The following is a 22,445-nucleotide window of genomic DNA, read 5'->3' as shown; positions in this document are numbered from 1 at the left end:
TGAACACTTGGAGGTTTCTTTGTATTTTAAAAATCTAAAACACTGAAACAAAGTGCAAATTGCAAAGTGCAATATTAACGTTTGGTAAGTGAAAATTCATACATGAAAACTGGCTCAATTTAAATAATATTTCTACAAATTAAAATTTGTTCTTCTATTTTAATTTTAATTGTTTTAAACTTAAAGAACAAATAAAGAAAATACAATATTATATCAATAGTACAATTTAGTAATTGCCCAAACTGTACCAGTTGCAGACTTTTCAACTGTTATAAAATTCATTTATTACTGGTTGAACAATTATTTACTTAACATATTATTATATCACACTGTAACCAAAAGTTCAAACTATGTAGATTAGACAGAAAAACTACTGAATAAATAGTTGTGCATTTCCCTTTTTTATTGTACTGTATGTAGTATCTTTTTTTTTTAACTGGTATGATTATTTATACAAAATTCAACGAAAATTTGTTTTCATTATCTCCATTTCTTTTGTGGGCATTGTTAGTTTCATTTCATGTTGTTATTGAGAATAGAAATGTTCTAAACAATTATCTGTTCTGTTTACCATGTACACAGATACACCAGACCAGTTCATCAGGCAGCTGAATACCAAGTGACCAACATAAACACCATGTAGAATCACCTAGCCAAGCCCTGCCTGAATCTCAGAGTCATGAAATATAACAAAATAATCATTGTTTCAAGCTGCCAAGCTCTAGGATGGCTTAAGATAATGGCAAAAGATAACTGGAACATTTCCAAAGCTGGAAAACTAGAATGTTTATAAGATTCTTCACTTTCTAAAATGGTTTAACATGAATTTGAGTTTTTTTCATGCAAGGCTTGATTTATTTTTTTGTTATTTATAATTCTAATAATCAGTAGTTCTCAACTCATAAAGTTCCCTGGCTGATTCTGATAAACTCATTTCCCAAACCACTACATTTCAACATCTTTGAGAAGAAAAGCACTAATTAATGATAACTGGAAATATATCATAATCTGAGGGTTTCAGGGAGTCTGGATTTAATTACTTTAACAATATTTGTTGACCTATTATGTGCCAGGCATTCTTGTAGGCACTAAGACGTAACAGTGAGCAAGACAAGGTCCCTGCCTTCACAGAACTTATAGCCCAGTAAATGATGATAATGAGTTTACTTTCAGATATGTTTTATTTCAGAGACCACTGGAATATTCAACTGGCAGTATACAGTAGACACCTAGAAACAAAAGTAAGTGCTAGCAGACAGAACTGAAAACTCAGATTTTAAAATGATTAGAATTTGGCATGTGTTTTACTCAGTGATAAAGACTAAATGAAAATTTTAATTATATGGCTCCTCATTAACTGGAAGGCCAACATAAGCATCAGGCACACCTGGATCTGGATGCTCAAAGAAGACCACAAGGGTAGCTGCTCTTTTCTAGTCCTTCAAGCTGCTTTTTCTTGTGTTAACTTCATTCTTGGGTAAACCTTCCCCTCTCCTTGTGGCAGTACTGATGGCTATAGACAAGTCCCGGTTCATGTCATTCAGAGTCCATGCACAGTGCTCGGCACAGAGTATGCAGTCAATAAGTATTTGGTAAATGAATTTCATCTTATAATCCCAGATTTTAAAAAGTGGCCCTCCCTCCCCCAGCATCCATATAAAAATCCCAAATGGACTTTGATTAGTCCTGCTTTCACAATGTGTTCATACCTAGACCAATAACCATGTTCAAGAAAGACAAATTTTCTAATCTGGCTCAGGTGCCAACCATGAAAGTCCCACTTGTAATCCTTTGGCATGAGAAAGGGACAATTCTTAAAAAGAAAAGATACCTAACAGGCAAAGTGATGACAGGTATTTCCCACAAGTGTGAAAAAGAGAAAAACAGAGTGGCTACAAAAAAAGTTAAAACAATATTCACAATAAAAGGCTAATAAAAGAAAAGGTCAAAAAGTAGGGACTAAATCAGGAGTATGTAATACTCTAGGAAGTAAGGGATAGAGATGGTTTCGAATAGCACAGAGAACTCAACAAAACCTAATCCAGCACATGAAGGAGGAAATGAACCAAGAATGAATCCCCAAATAACATGACTTGCTAGAGATTTTAGAAATGTGTAATGAATGTCTACTATGTGCCAAGTCTGTGCTAAGGACTGGAAATATATTGGTATCTTCATGCAGTTTATAGTCTCTTTTGGAATATACAGAAGCAAACTGGCAAATGCAGAGCAAGAGCTTTGTCTATAGAAAGCACTTGTGGCAAGAAGCATAAAACCATTCCCACAGTGGCTACAGTGTATTCTTTCAGGTATTTACCCTTAAGTCTTTGTTGCATATTAATCAATCAGTAAATAGGGGAGCCTGGGTCGCTCAGTTGGTTAAGCATACGACTTCGGCTCGGGTCATGACCTCACTGTTCATGAATTCAAGCCCTGCATCGGGCTCTGTGCTGACAGCTCAGAGCCTGGAGATCGCTTTGGATTCTGTGCCTCCCTCTCTTTCACCTCCTCTCTCTCCCCCTCCCCTAATCACACTGTGTCTTTCTCTCAAAAATAAATAAAAATTTTTTTTATTTTATTTTTTTTATTTTTTTTTTAACGTTTATTTATTCTTGACACAGAGAGAGACAGAGCATGAACGGCGGAGGATCAGAGAGAGGGAGACACAGAATCTGAAACAGGCTCCAGGCTCTGAGCTGTCAGCACAGAGCCTGACGCAGGGCTCGAACTCATGGACTGCGAGATCATGACCTGAGCCGAAGTCGGCTGCTTAACCGACTGAGCCACCCAGGCGCCCCGAAAAAAATAAATAAATTTTTTTAAAAAATCAGTAAATAAATAAACAAGAGCAGATGAAAATAGAAATTTTAAAAATAAGTGTTACATTATATTTCTACTAGTGTAAAACTGTCCTTAATGCTACAGATGACCAAATGCCACAAACATGGAAAGTGGCTTGCAAACTGTTTTTATCAATTCCATGGTCCAAAGGATATATGTAGAGTCCATTTTATCCCAAAATGTAATAGAGTTGTCCTAAAAATGTTCTATAATATTTTAATTCTAATCAGTGTGAGGTTCTCTGAGTATTAGAATTCACTTAGCATGGTTCATAAGTTACGTGTAAGATATCAAAGACCCAGGGGCACCTGGGTGGCTCAGTTGGTTAGGCGTCTGACTTTGGCTCAGGTCATGATCTCAAAGTTTGTGAGTTTGGGCCCTGCAACAGGTGGGCTCTGTGCTGACAGCTCAGAGCCTGCTTCAGAGCCTGCTTGAGATTCTGTGTCACCCTCTTTCTTTCTCTCTGTCTCTCAAAAGGTAAACTTAAAAAAAAATTTTTAATTAAAAAACATTTTAAGATATCAAAGACCTAAATAAATGGAGACATAGACTGTGTCCATGGATTAGAAGAATCAACAGAGTAAAAATATTAACTCTCCCCAAATTGATCTATAGATATAATGCAAATTCTATCAAAATCCCAGCACACATTTTTATACACATAAACAAGCTTATTGTAAAATTTCTATAGAAAGGCTCAGAGCACAGACTAGCTAAAACAATTTTGGAAAAAAAAGAGAATAAAGTCAAAAAAATCAGTGTACCCAGTATTAAAATTTTCTATGTAGCTATGGTCACTGTGGTATTGGTAGAGACAAAGATACATAAATCAATAGAATAGTGTAGAAAACCTAGAAATAGACCCACACAAACACACATAGCTGGTTTTTGACAAAGGTGCAAAGTTAACTCAGTAGAGAAAGGATAGCCTTTTAAAGAAACGTGCTGAAGCAATTGAACATCCACAGGCAAAAGAGCAAAGTTAGACCTAATCTAACCCCTTATACAAAAATTAACTCAAAATGGATCATATACTTACATGTAAAACCTAAAATTACAAGATTAGAAAATAAAAACATAGGAGAAAATCTTTGTGATCTAGGGTGAGGAAGAATTTTTAGACTTGACACCAAAATCACAATCCATGAGAAGATAAATGGATAAATTTGTCTTCATCAAACTGAAAACTTTTTATCTGTGAAAGACTGTGTGAAAAAGATGCAAAGACAAGCTACAAGCTGGGAGGAAATATTTGTAAACCACATATCTGAAAAAGAACTAGTATGTAGAATATATGAAGAATTCTCAGAATTCAATGATATAAAATAAAATCCAATTAGAAAATGGGCCAAAGATTTCACTGAAGAGGATATGCAGAAGAATAATAGGCACATGAGAAGATCAACATCATTAGCCGTTAAGGAAATGCAAATTAAAACCATAATAAGATGGTACTATACAGGGGCGTCTGGGTAGCTCAGTTGGTTAAGCATCTGACTTTGGCTCAGGTTATGATCTCGCAGTCCGGGACTTCAGGCCCTACGTTGGGCTCCATGCTGACAGCTCAGAGCCTGGAGCCTGCTTTGGATTCTGTGTCTCCCTCTCTCTCTCTCTCTGCTCCTCCCCCTGCTTGTTCTCTCTCTCTCTCTCTCTCTCAAAAATAAATAAACATTTTTTTTTTAATTTTTAAATAACAATAAAAAACATTTTAAAAAAAGATGGTATTATACAGCTATCAGAAAGGCAAAAATAAAAAACAGTGACAACACTAAATGCTGGCAAGAATTCATAGAAACTAGACCACTCCTACAGCTCTGGGGGAATGTAAAATGGTATGGACACTCTGGAAAACAGTTTGGCAGTTTCTTATAAAACTAGACATGCAACTACCACATGACACAGCAACTGCACTCAGCAGTAAAAAAGAATGAAGTATTAATACATGCAGCAATAGATGAATCTCCAGGGAATTATGCTGAGTAAAAAGGCTAATCCCCAAAGATTACTTACTGTATGATCCAATTTATATAACTTTCTCAAAATAACAAAATTTTAGAAATGGAGAACAGATTTCTGGTTGCCAAAGATTAGGAATGAGGAAGGAGAATGTTGTAAAAGGGCAACACAGGGGATCCTTGTGGTAATGAAACTTTTTTTATCTTTCTTTTATCTCTGGTGTGGTTACACAACCCTACAGATGTGACAATAAATTGAAAAAAACTAAGTGCCAGTAAATATGAAAAAGATCTGTGTATTACCTGTAATATTATACTTTAGTTTTATAAGATGTTACCATTAGGAAAAACTGGGTAAAGGATAACATAGCATCTCTCTGTATTATTTCTTACTACTGTGTCTGAATCTATATTTATCTCAAAATGAGAAGCTTAATTTTAAAAAATTATCTCTGGATTTTAGTCATCAAAATAATGCAGTATACTGATACTAACCCTTAACCCATAACAGTTCTCATGAAGTTGGAACAAGGATCCCAGGTCTCATTAATTTTGCCCAGTCCTGGTTGCTGCATTATGCAGCATTATATGAGATGATTACAATCAAAAGAATTAGAATCACCTTGGTTGGATTGTATGCTGCTGGGTAAAAATCGTGAGGCACACAGGGGCAAAAAAAGGAAAGTGGCAGCTTCTTACAAGAGAAGCTGTGTTCACTGCCTTACAAATGGGTCCACAAAGCCGAAATTAAGTCAGAATAGGTCTTTGTAGATGGACAATAGCCGATTCACAGAAGACCCCAACACAGAAGAAAACAATCAGGTTGGGTGTATTGTTAAAGCCACCGCTAATTTGGAAACTGCCGCCGCTGTCTTTGCTGCCCACGTGGATTCAGAGGATGGAGAGCCCCACTGTCTCTAAAGAAAAGACTGCAATTCCCTCTTTAGAACAATGCCAGTAAAACTATTTCACAGATAAAGAAACCAAAGGGCAGACGTGGGAAGTGAATTGCCAACATCTCAGAGTTAGTAAATGACAAAGCCAGGATTCAAAACCCAGTTCTCTAATTCCAAGGTCCGTATTCCCTCCAAGGTCAGCTACCCCACGACTGCTGCAGCTTAGACAGACTTTGGCTAATAACCGTGCAGAACATTTCAACTGGCAGAAGAGGAGCTGCACGATTACATCGAACATTCTCACCTTTCATCATGTGGATTTTGAATATTACTTGGAGAGATAAACCTTTGAGTTCATATGTAGAAAAACTCTATTACATATGAATATTTCATTTCATTAATAACATATTAAATGCTTTCAAGTACACTTGATCCTCACACAATCCTATAAAATAGGTAGGCCTGGATTTCTTATAACCATTTATTAAAATGAGAAAAATGAGGCTCAGTGAGACTAAGTAACTTGCCAAGGATGACATAGTTTTATATTAGAGGTGGAATTGGAACAAGAACACATTCTCTATCCACAGTTTTTTACACGTCTTTTTCTATTTTATTAATTTTCTTTTACCTACAAAAGGATGTACATTACGATCAACCACCCAGCTTAAGAAACTGATCTTAGCTTAGATGTTGAAATCCCTGTACTCTCCTCCCCAAGGGTTGCTGTGCTTCACAACTCCAGCAGTCATAGAATATAGTGGAAAGGGTGACCCCTGGAGTTGTTCCCCTGAGAGCCTGTCCCCAGCGTATCTCTCCTTTCCATTCTGAACTGTGTTTGTCATTATCTTACTTTTCTTGATATTTTACCATGCATCTTTATTACTCTAAAAAAATAGTTTAATTCTGCCTACTTTTTTAAATATTTATTTTAAGAGAGAAAGCGTGCACACAAGTCGGGGAGAGGCAGAGAGAGAGGAAGAGAGAGAATACCAAGCAGGCTTCATGCCCAGCACGAAGCCCCGACTCAGAGCTTGATCCCACAACCCCGTGAGATCATGACCTGAGCTGAAATCAAGTGTTGGACATTTAACTGACTGAGTCTCTCAGGCGCCCCTAATTGTGCCTAATTTGTATAATTTTTAAACAGAATCATACTGTTCATAGTCTGCCACAACTTATTTCACTCCCTGTTTTGCGTGTGAGCTGTATTCATGTTGATGCAAGTAGCTGTACTTCATTTTCCGCTGTAGTATAGTATTCCACAATATGAATTTGCCACAATTTGTTTGTCTAGTCTCCTGACATTGAACTTTTGGGTTGTTTCCAGATTGGCACTATTGTAAACAATGCAGCTATAAATATTCTTGTACATGTCTCCTGATTCATATGTTTAAGAGTTTCACCTAGGCATAAAAGTAAGAGTGTAATTACTAGCTTGTAAGATTTATACATCTTCAACAAAACTAGATAATTTTTAATTATTTTCTAAGATTTTGTACAAATTTATATTTCTAACATCAGTGTGTAAGAATTTCTACTTTATTCACATTCTTAGCAACCACCGGAATTATACATTTTATTTTTTACCATTATAATGTATATAAAACAGTACTATATTGTATCTTATGTAGTTCTAATTTGTATCTCCCTGACTACTAATGGATTTAAGCATCTTTTCATAATTTTTTGGTTACCTAAGTCTCCTTCTGAGCAACGGCTGGTCATGTACTGGCTTTTTTCTGTTTAGTTGCTTACTTTTTTCTTATTGATCTTTTAAAAGGAATTTGTATATTTTAGGCAACATTTCTCTGTCAGTTATACATGTGGTAAATTCTCTCAAATTAAGTCTTGTGTTTCACTTAAGGTATCTTTTGATAAACGGATCTTGATTTTAATACAAGCATGTTGATGGAGTAATATTCCATGCCTCATGGTTTCTCTGTGGAAAGATATATACCTACTAATTCAACTTCTTCAATGGTTATACAATAACTCATGTTTTTAAAACCTTCTTAAGTCAATTAGGGTAAACATTTTCCTAGGAATTTGTCCACTTTGTTTTTAAATTTATTGGCATAAAGTTGTTTGTGGTTTTCTTATGTCTTTTTTAATCTCCACTGTATCTGTACTTAGTCCTCTTTTTCATTCTTTGTGACCTTTCTCTTTTTGATACAAATCTTGCTGTGTACTTGATAATGTTACTAGTATTTCAAAGAATCAACTTTAGACTTTTTGATTACCTTTATTGTATCTTTTTTAAATTTTATTACTTTCTCACTTACCTTTATTGTTTTCTTACTTTTACTTTACTTATACCATTCTCCTGTGCTTTTCTAATTTCTAAAGAAACTTGATAAAGTCAATAATTTTTAATTTTTTTCTTTTATAATACAAAATATTTAAGGCTATAAGTTTCCTGCAAGTTCTTTCTTATTCCAGAACAAATTTTCCTCATTTCCTAACAAGATTTTTTCTTTGATCAAAGAACTATAGAAAGGTTTTTTTTATTTCCAAATATAAGGTGGTTATTTTGTTACCTTATTGTTTTATTATCTTATTGATTTCTAACAACTGTCTTGAAGTCAAAAAACATGAACTATATGATACTGACTCCTTAAATTCTTACTCTATGTCCCAGAATATAATCAGTTTTTATAAATGACCCATGAGCTTGAGAAGAATGTATATACACCAATTGTAGGGTTCATTTCTATGTATGTCCATTAGATTTAACTTGTTAATTATTATTTAAATCTTTTATATCTTCACTGAATTTTTTTTGGCTTAATCTATAAATTACTGAAAGAATTATTAAAAATTTCCCCTAGTGTTCAGTGATATTTGCCAATTTTATAAATGATGGATACATAGTAAATATATCAGTTTCTAATTATAATTCTACTAATTTTTGCTTTAATACTTAAAGTTATGTTATTAAATACATCTAAGCTTGGAATGATAAATTAAACCTTTTAAAATTAATTATGTGCTGATCTTCTTTTCCACTCTTTGATATTAAAATCTATTCTGTCCAACATTAATATGGCTATGCCAGCTTTCATTTCATACATATTTCCTTATCTTCTGATACCCTTTTACTTTCAACGTTTGGTATCTTTATACCCTCAAGGATGTATGTGTGAGAGAGTGTGTGTATGTGTGTGTGTGTGTATTCCAGGCTGACAGTGTTTGCTTTTAACTGGAGAATTCAGCTAACTTATTTTTATTGAAAACACATATACTTATGGAAAACATATATATTTAGATTTATTGTTTATTTAGTACTTTCATTTTATCCTATATTTCTGTTTCTTTTTTTCCCTTGTCTTTTTTTTTTTTTTTTTGATTGATTTTTCCCCTCTTCTTTTTTCATTTCTCTCTAATGACTGGGAATATGTATATTCTATTTCTATTTTTCTTCCATTTCCCCAGAAACTTAAATACATATTAAATCTAACAAAATCTGAAATTAATCAATATATTTACTGTCAACTAAAGAATACATAAGATTTGGAATGCTTTAAATATGATGATTAATCACCACTGCATCCTCCACTTAAATAATAGCATGTTGCCTAATGGAAAAAATTAGACCAGAACAAGGGGGCTCAGGAATGCTGGGAAGAATGAGACAGGATGCAATTTTAAATATAGTGGGCAGGGGCACCTGGGTGGCTCAGTCGGTTAAGCATCTGACTCTTGGTCAGGTGATGATCTTGCAGTTTTGTGGATTCAAGCCCTGCATCAGGCTCTGCACTGATGGCTTAGAGACTTCTTGGGACTCTGTCTCTCCCTCTCTCTCTCTCTCTCTCTCTCTCTCTCTGTCCCTCTCCCACTCAGGCTGTCTCTCTCAAAATTTTAAAAAAAAAAAAGTTTTAAATACAGTGGTCAATTTGGACAACATTGAGAAGGTATTTGAGCAAAGATGTGGAAGAGATGGTGTTAGGCATACAGAATCTAGGGCAACAGCATTCCAATCAAAGGGATCAACAAGTGCAAAAGCCCTAAGGAAGGAACAAGGTTGGAGAGTTCTAGGAACAGCAAGGAGAACAGTGTGACTGGAGCAGAGTGAGTGACTTGGGGGATAGTACTAGAAAATGCAGTCAGAGGGGCGCCTGGGTGGCTCAGTCGGTTAAGCGGCCGACTTCGGCTCAGGTCATGATCTCGCAGTCCGTGAGTTCGAGCCCCGCGTCAGGCTCTGTGCTGACAGCTCAGAGCCTGGAGCATGTTTCAGATTCTGTGTCTCCCTCTCTCTGACCCTACCCCGTTTATGCTCTGTCTCTCTCTGTCTCAAAAATAAATAAACATTAAAAAAAGAAAAAAAGAAAATGCAGTCAGACAAGCAATGGAGGATGGGTTCAGGTGAGACTTTGTGAGCTATTTTGAAGATATGTAGCTTTTTCTTGAAGTAACATGTGAAGATTTTAGAGGGTTTTGAGCTGAGAAATGACATGAATTGACTTTTACAATTCAAAGCTTCTCCCTTATTTAAATACTAGGATACTAGAGAGCTTTCCTCAAAACTGATATCTTATTTCTACAAATACATGCATGTACAAATGTGTTTTACTTGGACAAAGGATCTAAAGAAATCTCATGAAAGATGATTTTAAATATTTGCTTTTATGCTAACTAAGCCTTTCTTAATCTAAGTTTTGGGTAGAAAAAAGTTAAAAGCATAGATGATCAGAATGAAAATTATGCCCTTGTTACCCAACTACTCCATGTGTAAATATATAATATATAAAAATCTGCTGCCTAAAAGACACATGAAAAGATGCTCAGTATCACTAATTATCAGGGAAATATAAATTAAAACTACAATTAGATATCACCTTACATCTATCAAGATACCTAAAATTAACAACACAGTAAACAACAGATGTTGGAGAGGATGTGGAGAAAGGGGAACTCTCTTACACTGTTGGTGGGAATGCAAACTGATGCAGCCACTCTAGAAAACAGTATGGAGGTTCCACAAAAAGTTAATAGAATTACCCTATGATCCAGCTATTGCACTACTAAGCGTTTACCCAAAGAATAAAACATTACTAATTCCTGATGTTTATAGCAGCATTATCAACAATAGCCAAATAATGAAAAAGGCCCAATGTTCATCTATCCATGAATGGATAAAGAAGTTGTAGTATATATATTCAAGGGAATATTACTCAGCCACCAAAAAGAATGAAATCTTGGGGTGCCTGGGTGGCTTAGTGGGTTAAGTCTCTAACTTCGTCTCAGTTCATGATCTCACAGTTCATGAGTTCAAGCCCTGCATCGGGCTCTGTCCTGATAGCTCAGAGCCTGGAGCCTGCGTTGGATTCTGTGTCTCCCTCTCTCTCTGCCCGTCCCATGCTCACACACTCTCTCTCTCTCTCAAAAATAAAAAACATTTTTTTTTTTAATTAAAACAGGGGTGCCTGGGTGGCTCAGTCAGTTGAGCATCCGACTTCAGCTCAGGTCATGATCTCATGGTTCGTGAGTTCCAGCCCCACGTTGGGCTCTGTGCTGATAGCTCAGAGCCTGGAGCCTGCTTCAGATTCTGTGTCCCCTCTCTCTCTGCCCCACCCCTGCTTGGGCTCTGTCTGTCTGTCTTTCAAAAAAGAATAAACATAAAATAAATCGTTTTTAAATAAAAATTTTAAAAAAGTTAAAACAAAAAAAAGAATGAAATCTTGGGCACCTGAGTGGCTCAGTCGGTTGAGCATCCAGCTCTTGGTTTCAGCTCAGGTCATGATCTCAGGTTCAGGAGTTCGAGCCCCACATTGGGCTCCACACTAGCAGTGCAGAGCCTACTTGGGATTCTCTTTCTCCCTGCCTCTCCCCTGCTTGCGTTCTCTCTCTCTCTCTCTCTCTCAAAAAAAATAAGTGAATAAAACATAAAAAAAATAAAAGAATGAAATCTTGCTATTTGCAATGATGTAAATGGAGCTAGGGTATTACGCTAAGCAAAATAAGTCAGAAAAAGACAAATACCATATGATTTCATTCTTACATGTAATTTAAGAAACAAAACAGATGAAAATAGGGGAGGAAAAAAAGAAAAAAGAGAGGAAAACAAGCCATAAGAGACTCTTAACTGTAGAAAACAAGGTGAGGGGTATTAGAGGGGAGGTGGGCAGCGAGATGGATTAAATAGGTGATGGGTATTAAGGAGGGCACTTGTTGTGATGAGCATTGGGTGTTGTATGTAAGTGATGAATCACTAAATTTTAAATTTTACACCTAAAACTAATATTACACTGTATGTTAATGAACTGAAATTTAAATAAAAACTTAGGAGGACAAAGGAATAAAAACAAAACAAAAACAAAAAATCTGCTTTCCACTTAATAATACACTACGAAATTTTCCATCCAAACAAATATATACCCAAATTTGTTTTTCATGGCTAGGTAATATTCCACTAAATACTTGGACCATAATTTACTTTTTCCAGCTTTATTGAGATATAGTTGATATATTATATAAGTTTAAGGGATACAATGTGTTGACTTGATACACATATATTGGAAAATGATTACCATTGTAGTGTTAGCTAACACTTTCATCACCTCTCACATAATTGCCATTTCCTTTTTGTGGTGAGAACACTTCAGATCTACTCTCTTAGCAATTTTCAAGTATATAATACAGTATTATTAACTATAATCGCCATATTGTACATCAGATCCCCAAACTTACTCATAACTTAAAGTTTGTTAACTTTGACCAACATTTCCCCATTACCCCCACCCCCCAGACCCTGGTAACAACCATTCTACGCTCTGTTTCTATGAATTAAGCTATTTTAGATTCCACATATAAATGATAATATACTATATTTTCATACTGGCTTATTTCACTTAGGGTACCTTCAGGGTCCATCCATGTTGTTGCAAATGGCAGGATTTCTTTCCCATGCTGAATAATATTCAATTATATTATATATATATATATATATATATATATATATATATATATATATATACACATACATATTCCTGATTATATGATATTCTATAATATTCAATCCTGATTATATATGTGAATATTTATATCACATATATATATAATCCTGATATATATTATACATACGTATATAATCATACATTTCTATTCATTCATCTATTGACAGACATTTAAATTATTTCCATATCTTGTCTATTTATAAATACTGCTGCAGTGAACATGGAGGTACAGGTATCTCTTCAAGATCCTGATTTCAATTCCTTTGGATATATACACAGAAGTGAAAATACTGGCTCATATGGTGGTTCTGTTTTGTTTTTGTTTTTGTTTTTGTTTTGTTTTAGGTGCCTTCATATTATTTTCCACAGTGGCTGTTCCAATTTTAATTCCCACATATAGTGCATAAGGGTTACCTTTTTTCTTCATCACCACCACATTTGTAATCTCACCTTTTTGATGATAGTCATTGTATCACGTGTGAGGGATATCTCAATGTGATTTTTATTTGCATCTCCCTAATGACAAATGACATTGAGCTTCTTTTCATGTACCTTTTGGCTTTCTCTGTATATTCTTTGGGAAAACGTCTATATATAAAGATCCTCTGTCCATTTTTAAATGAGATTGTTGGGTTTTTTTGCTTTTGAGTTGTATGAGTTCTTTATATCTTTTAGATGTTAGCTCCTCATTAGATATATGACTGGCGAATATTTTCTATTTGGTAAGTTGCCTTTTCATTTTGTTGATAGTTTCCTTTGCTGTGCAGTAGCTTTTTTGTTTAATGTAGTACCACATACTAATTTTTGCTTTTGTTATTTGTGCTTTTAGTGTCATATCCAAAACAACATTGTCAAGACCAATGTCACGGAGCTTTTCCCCTGTGGGTTTTTTCTAGGAGTTTTATGGTTTCAGGTTTCATGTTTAAGTCTTTAATCCAATTTGGGTTGATTTTTGTGAGTGTTATAAGATAACAATCCTTTTTCATGCCTCTGCATGTGGTTTTCCAGTTTTCCCAATATCATTTATTGAAGGGACTATCCTTTTTCCATTAAGTATTCTGGCTTCTTTGTCAAATATTAGTTATCCATATAGGTTAGGGTTTATTTCTGTTATGTTCAATTATGTTCCATTGGTCTATGTGTCTGTTTTATGCTAGTACCATATTGATTTGATTACTATAGCTTTGTAGCATAGTTTGAAATCACAAAGTGCGATGCCTCCAGCTTTGTTCTTCTTTCTTGGGATTACTTACTCAGGATCTTTTGTGGCTCCATACAAATTTTAGGATTGTTTCATCTGTTTCTGTGGAAAATGCCACTGGAATTTTAATAGAGATTGTATTGAGTATACAAATGGCTTTGGGTAGTATGGACATTTTAACAATATTAATTCTCCCAATTCAAGAACACAGAATATATAAACAGAACAAACTATTGTTTGTGTCTTCTTCAATTTCTTTCATCAACATCTTAAAGTTTTTCTGTGTACGTATCTTTCACTTCCTTATTTAAATTTATTCCTAAGTATTTTATTGGTTTTGATGCTATTATGAATGGGACTATTTTCTTTATTTTTCTGATAGTTTATTGTTAGTGTCTAGAAATGAAACTAATTTCTGTGATTTTGTATTCTGCAACTTTACTGAATTAGTTGATCAGTTCTAACATTTTTTTGGTAGAGTCTTTAGGATTTTCTATATATAAGATCATATCATCTGCAAACAAATACAATTTTACTTCTTCCTTTCTAATTCATTTTATTCCTTCCTTTTTTTCCTGATTAATTGCTCTGGCTAAAACTTCCAATGCTATATTAATAGGGGTAGCGAGAGTGAGCACCCTTTTCTTGTTCCTGATCTTAAAGGAAAAGCTTTCAATCTCTCACTATACAGCATGATGTTTGCTATGGGTTTGTCACATATGGGCTTTATTATGTTGAGGGTTGTTTCTTCTATATCTAACTTGCTGAGAGTTTTTATCATGAAAGTATGTTATATTCTGTCAAATGTTTTTTTTCTGTATCTATTGAGATGATTATGTGATGTTGATCTCTCATTCTATTAATGCGGTGTGTCACATTTATTTTTTTTATTTTATTTTTTATTTTTTAAAATTTACATTCAAATTAGTTAGCATATAGTGCAACAATGATTTCAGGAGTAGATTCCTTAGTTCCCCTTACCCATTTAACCCATCCTCCCTCCCACAACCCCTCCAGTAACCCTCAGTTTGTGCTCCATATTTATGAGTCCCTTCTGTTTTGTCCCCCTCCCTGTTTTTACATTATTTTTTTCCCTTCCCTTATGTTCATCTGTTTTGTCTCTTAAAGTCCTCATATGAGTGAAGTAATATGATTTTTGTCTTTCTCTGACTGACTAATTTCACTTAGCATAATAGCCTCCAGTTCCATCCACACAGTTGCAAATGGCAAGATTTCATTGTTTTTGATTGCCGAGTAATACTCCATCGTGTATATATATATACCACCTTTTCTTTTTTTTTCCCAATATATGAAATTTATTGTCATATTGTTTTCCATACAACACCAAGTGCTCATCCCAAAAGGTGCCCTCCTCAATACGCATCACCCACCCTCCCCTCCCTCCCACCCCCCATCAAACCTCAGTTTGTTCTCAGTTTTTAACAGTCTCTTATGCTTTGGCTCTCTCCCACTCTAACCTCTTTTTTTTTTTTTTTTTCCTTCCCCTCCCCCATGGGTTTCTGTTAAGTTTCTCAGGATCCACATAAGAGTGAAACCATATGGTATCTGTCTTTCTCTGTATGGCTTATTTCACTTAGCATCACACTCTCCAGTTCCATCCACGTTGCTACAAAAGGCCATATTTCATTCTTTCTCATTGCCACGTAGTATTCCATTATACCACCTTTTCTTTATCCATTCATCCACTGATGAACATTTGGGCTTTTTCCATACTTTGGCTATTGTTGATAGTGCTGCTATAAACATGGGGGTACATGTGTCCCTTCAAAACAGCACCCCTGTATCCCTTGGATAAATGCCTAGTAGTGAAATTGCTGGGTCGTAGGGTAGTTCTATTTTTAGTTTTTTGAGGAAACTCCATACTGGTTTCCAGAGTGGCTGCACCAGCTTGCATTCCCATACATTTATTGATTTGCATATATTGAACCATCCTATTCCACTATGATGCTTACATCACTCCCATAATTAATTTTTAAAATATTTTTAAATCCCCTAAATATTTCCATATACATTTAAGCTGTTTCTTATTTTTGCTATTATAGACAACTCTTCAATGAGCAGCTTTGTATTTACAACTTTGTTTACCTGCTGCATTACTTCCTGACTATAAATGTCTAGATGTGGTATTGCTAAGTCATTTTTCCAATTTTCAAGATTCCTAACTCTTTGGAATCTTCTTGTTCATTTGACTTTCTGGAAAATGATTGAATGCATTATTTCAATACAGTCATCCCCACCCTGTTGGTCAATAAATCCAAGTATTACCCAAGCTGCATAGTGCCAAAGAGTATTTAGCCAGGTGTGGACAGAGAAAGAACAAGCCAGCTAATCTGAATCCTTTGGGATGTGTGCATGATGGTCTTCTCCCACAAGGAAAACAAAACAAAGACACGGCAAAATCTCAAAGAAAACTTTGGAAAGCTAAAACCTGCTATTCTTTGGTTTCAGCATTTCTGATGATTATTATGTCATTTGCAAATAATGGTCCAGGTTATTCTGCTCAGATAACACATATTTCTCTTCTCCAAAGATGTTAGCCTTTTATGTCTTCTTTCTAAATGTTCTACAAAATGTTGTCTCTGGAGAAAAGAAAAGAATTAAAAACAAGGAAGAATTTCTGGCAGAACAGTATGATCTGCCCCATTAAATGTGCTCTGTCTTTCCTCTAGTTTCTCCCCTACTTAATAACTCCCCAGAAAAAAAAAAAATTTTTTTTTTTACCGATAGAATTATTTTCCGTAATCTCTGTGTAGTTTTAATTTGGAAATAGTCCTAGACCAACATCCAAAATAATTTAGGACAAGTGGAAAAGGTGAATCAGACTTGACCAAAATTCAAGTAATCACTCTTGGTTGGTTCTGTCAGAGGAACTGGTGATTGGAAGTCAGAACTATGGCAGGAACTAACAGAGAAAGGTTTCAACCTTCACCTCCCTGAGTGGTCCAGAGCTTGCTGGTTGGAAGAGTTGGGCAAGAACGTGATCAAAGAGTGAAGTGGCATCCTGTAAAGAACACCAAACTGGGAATATAACAGCTTTGGTTTGTGGTTTAAGACCCAACTGCTCCAACTATCAACTTGGAACACCTTGTCATTTAGAAGCAGTAGAGTATGGTGGTCAAAAGCCCAGCTTTCAAATCAAGCAAAGGAAAAATAGAAAGCCTTGTCCCAAAACTCAAGAAGCTTGGATACTGGAATTTTTTTAGTATCTAAACAAAAAACATTAATTGTCAGAAAGCTTCTTTTTATAGCAATCTCGCTGCCAGTCAAGAGGAAAATTGCCTCTACCTCTGAATCCTGTGTCTGCTGTTTATTGAGACTCTGGTCTTGTCTAAGTTTCTTTAGTTCTCTTAGCCTCAGTGTCCTTATCTTCAAAATAGGGGGTAATAATGTCTACCCCACATGGTTGTCATGGGTATTAAATGTATAAAGCGCTCAGTAGAGTGCTTGACACAGAATGCTATAGCTATGATTATATTATTATGATTATCCTTACTAAATCACAATTGACTCATCTGTGATATAGGATGTTACTTATTACTACAGCATCTCCTAATTCAATTTTTCAATTGTAATTCAAGTATCTTACATTTAAAATACTGTGCAAGTCGGGTGCCTGGGTGGCTCAGTCGGTTAAGGGTCTGACTCTTGATTTCAGCTCAGGTCATGATTTCACCATTCGTGAGTTCAAGCCCCACATCGGGCTCTGCACTTACAGCACTGAGTCTGCTTGGGACTCTGTCTCCCTCCCTCTCTGCCCCTCCCCTGCTCATGTGCACACACTCTCTGTCTCCAGATAAATAAATTTTTTATTAAAAAAAATTTTAATAAATAAATATTGTGCAAGTAGAAAAAATAAAGGTCAGCGGGGGGGCACCTGGGTGGCTTGGTTGAGCATCCAACTCAATTTCAGCTCAGGTCATGATCCCACGGTCATGGGATCAAGCCTTGAGTCAAGTTCCACGCTGAGCATGGAGCCTGCTTAAGACTCTCTCTCCCTCGGCTCCTCTCTCCCACTTGCATTCCCTCTTTTGTGCAAGTACAAAATCTGGCCCTACACTTGAGATTTAATCATAGTGCTTTAGCTTTAAAAATATATATGTTGTTCACTTGTAAACTATTCTCAGATAAACAGATCATCATGGTTAAATGCCTGTCACCATAACTAACAACTGAGTTCTCAACTTCCATTTAACCCAATGAGGTACAGAACATAAATATTCAAGAAAATTATTTTAATGTTTATTTATTTTTGAGAGAGAGAGACAGAGACAGAGCATGATCAGGGGACAGGCAGAGACAGAGGGAGGCACAAAATCTGAAGCAGGCTCTAGGCTCTGAGCTCTCAGCACAGAGCCCCACGCAAGGCTCAAACCCACGAACTGGGAGATCGTGACCTGAGCCGAAGTTGGACGCTTAACTGACTGAGCCACCCAGGCACCCTCAGAACATACACATTCAAACACCTGATCTCTTCCCCTATCTTCACCTCTCTGAGCTCATTTTCTGCAACACTCTCTCTCCTTAGCCCTCTCCAGCCTCAGTAGTCTCTTTTTTATTCCTCTGAATACGCAGTGCACAATCCCAACTCAGAGTGTTTATACTTGCTGTTCCCTCTTCCTAGAATATCCTTCCCCTAGATGTTCACAAGTCTTGCTGCCTCATTTCATACAAGTCTCCCATCAGAAAGGCTTTCCCTGACCACAACCCTCTATGTTATCAGTCTGTATCCCTATATCCTCAGTATTTATTGCTCCATATATTACATATGTTTCTGTTCATGCCCTTCATTACAAAGTATTTTCCATAATGGGAAAGATTTTATTCCTGTCCCTACCTGGATCCCCAGAGTCTGGAAGTATGCTTGGTATATAGTAGGAGCTCAGTAAACATTTGACAGTTGAATGAATAAATGAATAAATGGATGGATGGATGGATGAATGTATGAGAAAGAAAGGAAGGAAATAAAGAAATAAAGACCCATGAAGAATGGATAGAGGATTAAAAGGGTAATCTGTTATTCCTTTTCTGAAAAATGTGTATACAATCTATTAGGAGCCTTAATTACTTCCACTGATATGCACTTTTTTCCTTTCTTTCTTTTTTTTCCTTCTAGCTTTAGCAAGAAAGAACAGTGTTAATTCAAGCATATGTTTGGTTGTAGAGAGTTGAAGGAAAGAGTGTCTTAGACTGGGCCAGAATTTACTTAGCCAACTTTGTGAAGATGCTCAGCTATAGAAGTCCTGCTAAGTAAGTAAAGAGGAGAAAACTGTGAGTTGTGAGTCTTTAGGAAATATGGAAGCCCATCTCCACACTACCAGCTGGGAGATCTACTGTCTTTTTCTCTTTAAAGGGGTTGCTTGCTCCTCTTTGAACAGAAAGTTGGAGGAAAAATGGGTTTTGATGTTCTTTGTCTTCTTTACCTTGAGCTAAATGAAGACGGGAACTAACCCATAACATAGAAATACAATTACTTTTGTTTTTATTCATGATAAAATTTTCTGATTTTTTTCTTAATTTTAAGTTAACAACCAGGAATGAGTTTAATTTTGCTTCAATAGTCTAAGCAAGTGTTATAAATTTAATTCCAGGGGCACCTGGGTGGCTCAGTCAGTTGAACTTCTGACTCTTGGTTTCAGCTTGGGTAATGGTCTCACAGTTCATGGGATCAGGCGCCGCCAAAGGTTAAAGGTTCTGAGCTGGCAGTGCGGGGCCTGCTTGGGATTCTCTCTCTCCCTCTCTTTCTTTCTCTCAAAATAAATATTTTTAAAAAGTGTTACCAAAAAAATTAATTCCAGGCCCAAGGAAAATTTGTAAAGACAATTCTTTTCATATGTACTCCCAAATAGAAAATTGACTTTATTATGTTCCTGCTGGCATGAAGAGGGGACAAAATCTGTCAGAAAGACACCTTTTCAAAGAATTCCTAGTATTATGGTTTAGTCCTATGGGTCTTGCCTTTCTGCACTGTTCCTGCTAATACTCCAACAAACAAGAGTTCCTGATATTGAAAACAAACAAAAAAAGCAGTCATAAGGAAGAATGTTTATATTTATAGACGTTCTCTTATATGTACCATTTTATCAATGATAAATACAATGGCTTATTTCAGCAACCCTTTGCTGACTACCATATGCCCTAAGTTTGGGGCTAGATACCAGAAACAATGGATGTATCTGAAGCAGCTCCTGCCCATAAGAAGTTTTCAGCCTAGGAGGGGACACAGAGGAGTGTGATGATAGGAAGTGGTAAAGGGTAGTGCAGAATAATCAATAGGATTGGAAGGAGGTGGCATGTGACACAGGCAGGGGCATGTGGACATCATTCACTCACTGAACATTTATTGAATGCTTATCTACAAGCATTGTTTGGGCGCCTGGGTGGCTCAGTCGGTTAAGCGTCTGACTTCGGCTCAGGTCATGATCTCGCGGTCCGTGAGTTCGAGCCCCGCGTCAGGCTCTGTGCTGACCGCTCAGAGCCTGGAGCCCGTTTCAGATTCCGTGTCTCCCTCTCCCTCTGACCCTCCCCTGTTCATGCTCTGTCTCTCTGTCTCAAAAATAAATAAACGTTAAAAAAAATCTTTAAAAAAGCATTGTTATGACCAAATATTCTTAGTTCTTGCCACAAAATCCTTGAGTTCCACCTGTGTTATTTTCTGCATCCTATTTACAAAATACAAAAGCTCATTTTTTTACATAATACATTATAGAATCCTTTTACATACCGCATGCATACCAGAAAAGTTATGTGCACATTTTGAAAAGTTACATGAATTTTTAAAGACTATTTTTAAAGAATGCTTATATGATTATACCAGTAATGAACTGCAAAGAGTTTTGAAAAAATAGAAAGAAACAACAACAGTTTTACCATGCACACATAATCTCTGTTAATAATTTATTGTAGGGGCATCTGGGTGGCTCAGTCCATTAAGTGTCTGACTTTGGCTCAGGTCATGTTCTCAGTTCATGAGTTCGAGCCCCGCGTCGGGCTCTGTACTGACAGCTCAGAGTCTGGAGCCTGCTTCAGATTCTGGCTCTCCCTCTCTCTGCCCTTCCCCGCTCACCCTCTGTCTCTCTCTCTCTCTCTCTCTCAAAAATAAATAAACAATAATTTTTTTTAATTTATTGTATTACACACACACACACATGTGCACACACACACACACACACATCCACACATGCACAGCACATACACACTTAGGCAAACATACACTTTACACATAGTTGGGATTATACAGGGCATACAGTTTTGTATTGTGCAGTTTTCACTTAAAATTAAATATGCAGTATCCTAAAGGGGGTATATACAACCTTCCCATGTGATCATATGTGCAATGACAATTCATTTCAAGGAATTTTTTGTCAATTCCAAAAAGCCTAATTTGCATTAAAGAACTCATCTGTTATAACTCTGAACTTTTCTCTTGAAGGTTTTATTAAAGCAGAATAAATTTATAGAAATAAATTAGCCTGAGAATTTCTTCTTTCCACCTATAATAAAGAGACACTAATCTGAGACCTTTATTTTTTTCTGCCTTTCATAAAAGAGTACCAAGTAAGTTGTATATTTCCACCTTATTATGATAGTGGCCATGCCATAAACATTTTAATGTCCTTAATAATAAATTTATAAATTTATTGGCAAAAAATTAGGAAATTAACTGGCTTGATAAAAATAAAATGTCCAGCATGATATTTTAAAAATTCAGAATGATCATTTTTAGAATGTTATTTTTTCCTATTATAAAAGTGATACAAGCTTCTTAAGGATAATCTGAAAAATGTAAATGTAGAAAATGCAATAGAAATACCACCCCAAGATATCTTTTCTAACATTTTGCTGAATATACATTTTTTCCATTTAAGTGATTTAAAAGTTATAATCACATTTTGTCTCATGATTTTTTAATTAACATTATAAAAATCATTAAATCCTCCTTATAATTTTCAAACATTGTTTTAATAACATAATATCCATCATGAATGGAGTGCCTGGGTGGCTTAGTGTTAGACCTTACCAAGTTGGAGGTGGCTGTGGGGCACACAAATAACACTATGTAACACTAAATTATCTAATTTAGAAATTTAGACCTGGACTGCAAAAGTGAGGTCAATAAAAACCTAATTACTTATAACGTGTTCACACCAAGTCAAGTGAATGTGTTTTAGTGTTTAAAGTACCTAATGTCATGATCTGCAAACATCAGTAAATGTGTTGAATGAATGTGTCCATGTTTTTTCCCTCTTATAAGCAGTTTGAGCTCCAAATAGCAGTTGGTATAGAAAGCCCTTTCCACCAACAGTGTTTTCCACAAAGTTCCCCCATTATGACATACTTTAGAGTCTACATGGATTCCGGAAAAAAAGAAATAGAGGAAAAGATTTTGGAAAAAAGTGTTCTACAAAATGATTAAAATCTTGATTAAAATCCAGAAGCTTCACAACCTCCCTACGGGTGAACTGACCCTGGACCTCTGGAAAGATGGGAATTTCATCTTATTCAAGTATATATCCTCATGGCAGGTGCTCAATAACTAATTACAGAAGGAAAGAAGGAAGGGAGGAAGAAAGGAAAG

Source organism: Panthera leo, chromosome B1, assembly GCF_018350215.1.
Source record: "Panthera leo isolate Ple1 chromosome B1, P.leo_Ple1_pat1.1, whole genome shotgun sequence".
NCBI lineage: Eukaryota > Metazoa > Chordata > Mammalia > Carnivora > Felidae > Panthera > Panthera leo.
The sequence above is the reverse complement of the archived record's forward strand: the minus strand, read 5'-3'. Positions refer to the sequence as shown.